The following is a 6,599-nucleotide window of genomic DNA, read 5'->3' as shown; positions in this document are numbered from 1 at the left end:
TATCTGAACTCCAGTCTCATAAAGTAGTCCATATTGCAATGTGGACATCACATACCTGAGTATGCATCTAGCCGCATCCAAATGCGGTTTCCTTGGAACGTGCATAAACTGACTTACCAATCCAACAGCATAGCTCAAATCTGGCCTGGTAATAGTCATATAAATCAAACTTCCTACTATGCGTATGTACATAGTAGGGTCTTCCAGAAGCTCACCTGCATCTGCGCTCAGCTTCACATTCTGCTCCAAAGGAACTGAAATAGGCTTACAGCCTGTCATCCCATATTTGGACAGCATGTCCAATCCATACTGCCGCTGTAAGAGCCATATTCCACTTGGTAATCTAATCACCTCAATGCCCAAGAAATAATGCAGCTCTCCCAAATCCTTCATCTCAAACTTCTGTTTCAATAGCATTTTCACATGAAGGATATCTTCATCACTAGTGAACTCAAGTAGTTGTACCATATTATATCTTTACTTTCCAACTATTATCCCTAGTATTATTATATCAAAATTAATATAGACTTAAGAAGGGCACATGGGCTTGAGTTGGTGTGATGGGGACTTTGTTTGCATGCACTACTTCTTATGTAGATCCTACATTCCTATGCTTTTGGAGCCATCATGAACGCTTGAACTCTTCTTGTGCATCCCTTGTCATGCTTCTCCTTGGATCTTCATTAGTGTTGTACAATTCATGCATCCTCAGTGATTGACAATTCTCACTTGATTTTAAATTGGAGAGAATATACATTTTCATTGGAGAGAAAATGCATATGTAGATATCCAAGTCTAACTCTAAACCATGTAGAGGTACAGGAAGACAACAAAAGTGTAATCATGACTTCCTTAGTGCATTTGGTTTGTCAATAGGTTGAATGGTTGGGTCTTGCTAAGATTAAGCATAAAATGAGCATGGACTTGGCTCTAATTGAGACACTTGTAGTCCCAAGTTGAGTCACATTTCTCCTTTGCTTTTGCGGTCGATAAGGAGTCCCCAATTTTTTTCTTAGAGAAGAGTTCAACATTGAGATGACATGTGTACGCCTTATTGATTCATAATTGCACAACCTTGTGCCTAGTAGTATGCCTAAGTGGGGGGTTTCCTTTCTTTAAGGTTTCAAACGAGCATTATTCAACCCACGATGGTATTTACTTATGGTGCCCAACAAGTCACCCAATGAGCCCCATCCAGCGGTCTTTCCCAACTAAACATATCTACTTGAAACCCCTACCCAATCTCCACGGGACGAATGGCTCCCAAGAAGAAAGTCGTGGGAAGCGTAGGCATCCAAGCCACCAGTAATGCTGGAGGGACGAGCGGAACGACCAACGCAGCACACAGGAATTAAGCCCAGGTTTACACACATGAAATGATAGGTTTTTTACAATATTTCACATAAAATAATAGGCTTCCACCCAATCTTGTACATGAGCAGTTATCTAGGATTCATGGTTCACGCCCATGATTACAATAAACACATGAAATGATAGCTCCCGTTCGTAGCATACAAATGCACAAATGCATGGAGATTCAGGCTTTCATGTACATAAGCCACACAAATGCATACATATTAAGATTAAAAAAGTCATCAACTAAATGTGAAGGGAGTTAAGGATCGTAGATTGTGTCAATTTATCAAACGACCCTTGTGCACAGAAGATGAGTTTGATGGCAAAATTTTGCATAGCATCGCACTAAGAGAGGATGGAAAGAATGTATGACAAGTCTTGCAATATATTTAACATGTTTTAAGATTACCAAGTATGTTAAAAGACGTGCAAGAAATCGAGGATTCACAACTTGGAACCCTAGGATAAAACCCAAGGGGAAGAGAGATTCAAAAGAAGTTGAGTGATGGCCATTCATGTGTGTGCTAACTTTTGTTCTTGCTTTTGTCATTGAGAGGGAGACAAAGTGAGACGTTGAGGTCTAGAGCTAAGAGAGTGAGGGACTGAGTGTAAGGGACAAGTGTGTGAAGCGTTATCTTCTTCTGTAGCACTCTCTCATGCTTCATCCATGCTCTCTCATGCATGACAAGGGCCATAGACAGTTTAATAACTACATGAGTATGTCGTGGATCATGAAGTGAGAAATATATGTCCATTATACTTAGTGCAGTCCCTAGCATGCTAACTACAAGAAAAATATTGTATTCATCATTCGTGTGAGTGGCTAGGTGAGAACTAGCATAAAGTACTTTGTGGTTTGAACCTTTTGCATGGATAAGAGGATGTCCGGCATTTCAAAGCATTGAGCTTGTGGTGCCCAACATACAATCAAAGGAAGAACCATACAGAGGATATCTACTTTTTAAAGGAGATGCATGAAAGAAAAAGCAAGGTTCAATCAATTGGAGTCCAATATGACAACCCGATACATCATACCAAAACCTATGGAGTTTGGACCCAAGTTCAATCCAACAAGGTTTCCCTCTCAAAGGTACAAAGGAAGACAGTTAAGAGGTCAGAAATGGAACGTTACAGATGTGGAAAAAAGGGTTATATTTTTCCAAATTGTCAAAACCCTACAAGATCTATGGATTACAAGCCTTTATATAGTAAATGCAAAGGCAGAGGCTATACTACCAAAGACAACCCTAGTCCAACCCTTGTGAAAGCTAACCCCATTGATAATCAATTGAAGTCTCAAGAACCCACATCCAATTTAGTGAAATTGGATGTTGCCATGATTACACATGCCAGGAAAATAGAACCCTTGGTTTCAAAAGAAAAACTTATATCCCTTTCAAAATTGTAAAATTTGGCCTCCCAAAAAATTCCAAGAGTACTATAGTACAAGATAGTACAATAAAAAGCATGCTAGACCCATAGAATGATTCATAGACAATCCATGAAGCAAACTTAGAGGTCCAAGAAACAGAAGAGACAGAAGAGATGAATGTACCTTCAGCAGGGGGAGAGGTAGTAGAAAGGCAACCGCTTCTTGTAGAAAGAGAAAATATTAAAAGTGGATGTTTCTTATTACCTAGCTGGTTGGACAAAGCCAATGCATCCCATAAAACAATATGATTTGTTCACAGACATGGATACCTTCTGCCCTAATCTAACATTTTGACAACTATTGATGTTGTCCCGCAACTTCTATAAAATATTCAAAAGTATTCCAACACAAATATGTGGATTTAGAATTGCCAAACTACATCTATGTCAAAAGCCAATAAAGCTCCAAAGCCTATGAAAAAATTGGACATGACCAATGCCTTCCTAGATCATGGCATCCTAGATACTAGTGTATGGATAGAAGGATGCTTCATTGCAGATGCAATGATAGATGGAGGTTGTTGAGTGAATATGATTGATATGACAATGAAAGACTTGCAATTATAGGGCATGTAGCCTACTGAGAGTGGCTCATGAGGCTAGTAAATAAAAGCAAAATCAAGTCTTTAGGCATTCTCCCTTATGTTAAGACTACCCTAGGTGGAAGAGATCACCAATTGACTTATTTAATGGTGAAACCAAATTATTATGGAACCTTTTACCCCCTTCTACTAGGAGTACCATGGCTATTTGAAGCTTGAGAATGGATTGATTGGTTCAAAGGAACCCTAACCCTAGGTAGAGAATCCAATAAAGTGGTGTTAAAGGTGTATGCTATAAAGCATTGTACTTGACTACCACTTTTTCATATATGATGAATACAATATCATGATGCTTTTCCATCTCAGTTAGTGTCTTGGTCATTGTCAGTCTCATACTCAAGATTGTGTTTATGAGTCCAAGCTTTCATCTTGTAACCTAATTCACTTGAGTAACAGTTGGTCAAGTCTTCAGTTTATGTCATCATGAACTTAATCTTCATCTTCAGGGAAGACTACATTTTGCATTGCAGGGTTTCAGGAGAGCTGAGAGAGGGAGGGAGAGCTTCATCACGTGGTCTTGCTCGATCTTGCCATCAAGGAGTTCTTTGCCCCACCATAGGTAATTCCACACCTTCCCATGCATGAGTAGCTAGAATCTGCATGTGCTCAACTAGTAAGAAGGCCGTGATTACTCGGTGTGATGAATTTTGTGGGGTCCGAAGAAAAACATGTTGAGAAATGTGCAATCACATCCACCATAGACTCTTTGTATGGGACAAACAAGGCAAAGAAACATGCAGCAAATAAAGCCTTAGACTAGGTCATGTATGCACGGTTTATTAAAACCACAGTTGTTGAATACCATGGTCCCTTTCCACCTATCTCCACCTACTAATACCACCTAGTGTAAGCCTATAAAAGGCACTCATCCCCACACTCATTCTATCACTCGTTATCAATCAGTTGTATTTGCATTATGCTTGAATAATATTAGCTGTTCCTTCTTGTCAATTCTTCTGCCTCATTATGATTGTCTATTTGCTCATCAGTGATCCTCCATAGTATGCATTCTCATTATTTTAACATGGTATCAAAGCAAGTTTTAAGTTAGTGAGTCATCGGCCACTAATTGAGTCATTCCAGTTTGAATTTTTGGCTCCCTCCACTTTTCCTTGGATCTCTCACCTACCTCCATAGCTACCCACCTTCAGTGGAGGACTTGAAGCTCCCAATCCAGGCCATTTTAGCTCGTGGTTTCTTCTAGGGAAATCTTCTCTAACTCAAGCTGCTGCTCCCTGTCATCTCAAAGCTTAACATTGTCACCTTTCCTCTCCAACATTGTGTGAAAACTCAGTCACTGTCTGTTTGCGCGTGCAGACTGTTCGTATAGGCTACACAATTCGTACGTGTGACATTGCTAATGATTTATATGGGGATTTTGAAGCCTACTACCTAATCTACCTCCCCATCAAATCTTTTGCATTATAATCACCTATACATACTGCAATCATCAAAAAAACAGTCACCTACCAAAACCCTAAAGAGGGCAGCCATAGCCATCAACCTCAAAGCTCAATTTTCCTATTTTCTTTGGCTCAATATTCTCACTGACTCTCTGATCTACTACAACACTGATTTTCCTAGCTAAGTTACCACTTCGAATCAATAAGAATAATATTCGACATCAAGTGCCAACTACATTTGTATCTCTTAATACTAGTGTTGATATGTGCACCATGATATATACACAGTTTGGGTCCTCAAGTGCAGGACAATACTCTCAGCTTGCTTAGAGTTTGACTTGTCTCCCAAACTAATCAAACTACGACTTGTGCACAATAAGAAGACTAGCACTAACCCCTAGGGAGAGACCATATGAGATGTTTTCAATTGTAGGTATTGAAGACTCCAACAAAAGTACCATCAGCTCTTCATCAGCACTCAACTTTGAATTCTTATCCTTTATCATCATGCAAGCCCACTAAAGAATCGTCATGTCCATAATCCCCAAAAATCAACACCTGTGCCAGTCATCAATGTGATTCCCAACAAAGAATAACCCTATCACTAACTCGAACAACCTTACCACCAGCCAACCAGGCAAACAACGTGCCCCCAACGACCTTCATCCACACCACCACCAAAACTCCTCCACACCAAACTACAGATGTCCCTTCCATCCATGTCTTTGGTGCATGCCAAAGCCTACTACCTACGACGGTGAGTGCCATGGGATTGGCACTCATCTAGGAGGGGGTAATGTTAACCCTCAAATGAACAAGGTGGAAAAGTCAAAAAATCTAAAGCAGAAGAAAATGCCAAGGCAAAAAGTGAAACAGAAGATGAAGGCACGAAGAATCTAGAAACACAAGAAGTGCAGAAAAGTCCTAAATCAAGGAAAAAGACGCACGAGAAAAAGTGTGAGTCTATACTTTTGTAAAGAAGCACAAGGTGCACCATGATTTATTTTAAGAATATCGAGCTCTCACCCGGTGCAATTTGTAAAGGTGGATGGGTGGTCGGAAGGAAGCTAGGAAGATAGGAGGACAATGGGAAAAAGGGCCTAGTCCACGGCCAGCCATGTAAAAAAGGGGATAAGGGGATGACCACCCAAAAAGGGATTTAGGGTTTTGTATATAAAGTTGAAAAGTGAATGAGAAGCCCATTCTTGTGTGTGGCCAAAAGTAGCTCTCCTTTTCTTCTTCTCCTTCTTGTTCTTGCTTCTTGAGCTTGTGCTTGAGAGAGGGAGTATGAGAGTGTGAGGGAGTGAGTGTGTGAGGGTGAGGGACCGAGGCTGAGAAGCTCTCCATCTTCTCCTTTCTTCTTCTCTTCTCTTCTCTTCTCTTCTCTTCTCTTGCTCGCAACAATGGAGCTTCGAGCGTGGAGCTTGAGGATGGAGCTTGCTTGAAGCTTGCACTTGGATCGTGGAGCTACCAGAGTACTCGGAAGAGGAGGTAACTCGATCGGACATGGAGATAAGCTCACTACACCCATAGAGATGGATGGTGCATCGGCTATGTGAGAGGTTGCCATTAGTGCTCGGCTTGGAATGCTTGAAGCAATAAGCGGTCAGTGGGTCTTGGCAGTTGATCACCACTACATGAAAGGATGGATGAATGATGACATGGCTACTCCTATTCTAGGATTTTGATTTTGAAGTGGTGAGACAAGGCTTAGCCATTCCCATGTACTAGTTAATAATCTATCGTGGATCCCTCAAGAAGAAGAGGAGAACCAAGGTGATTCAAATCTCTTTGATAGTTCTTTATT

The sequence above is a fragment of the Lygodium microphyllum genome, chromosome 4 (genome assembly GCF_053477565.2).
Source record: "Lygodium microphyllum isolate KBCC chromosome 4, Lygodium_microphyllum_v1.1.10, whole genome shotgun sequence".
Lineage (NCBI taxonomy): Eukaryota > Viridiplantae > Streptophyta > Polypodiopsida > Schizaeales > Lygodiaceae > Lygodium > Lygodium microphyllum.
This window is presented reverse-complemented; position numbering follows the sequence as displayed.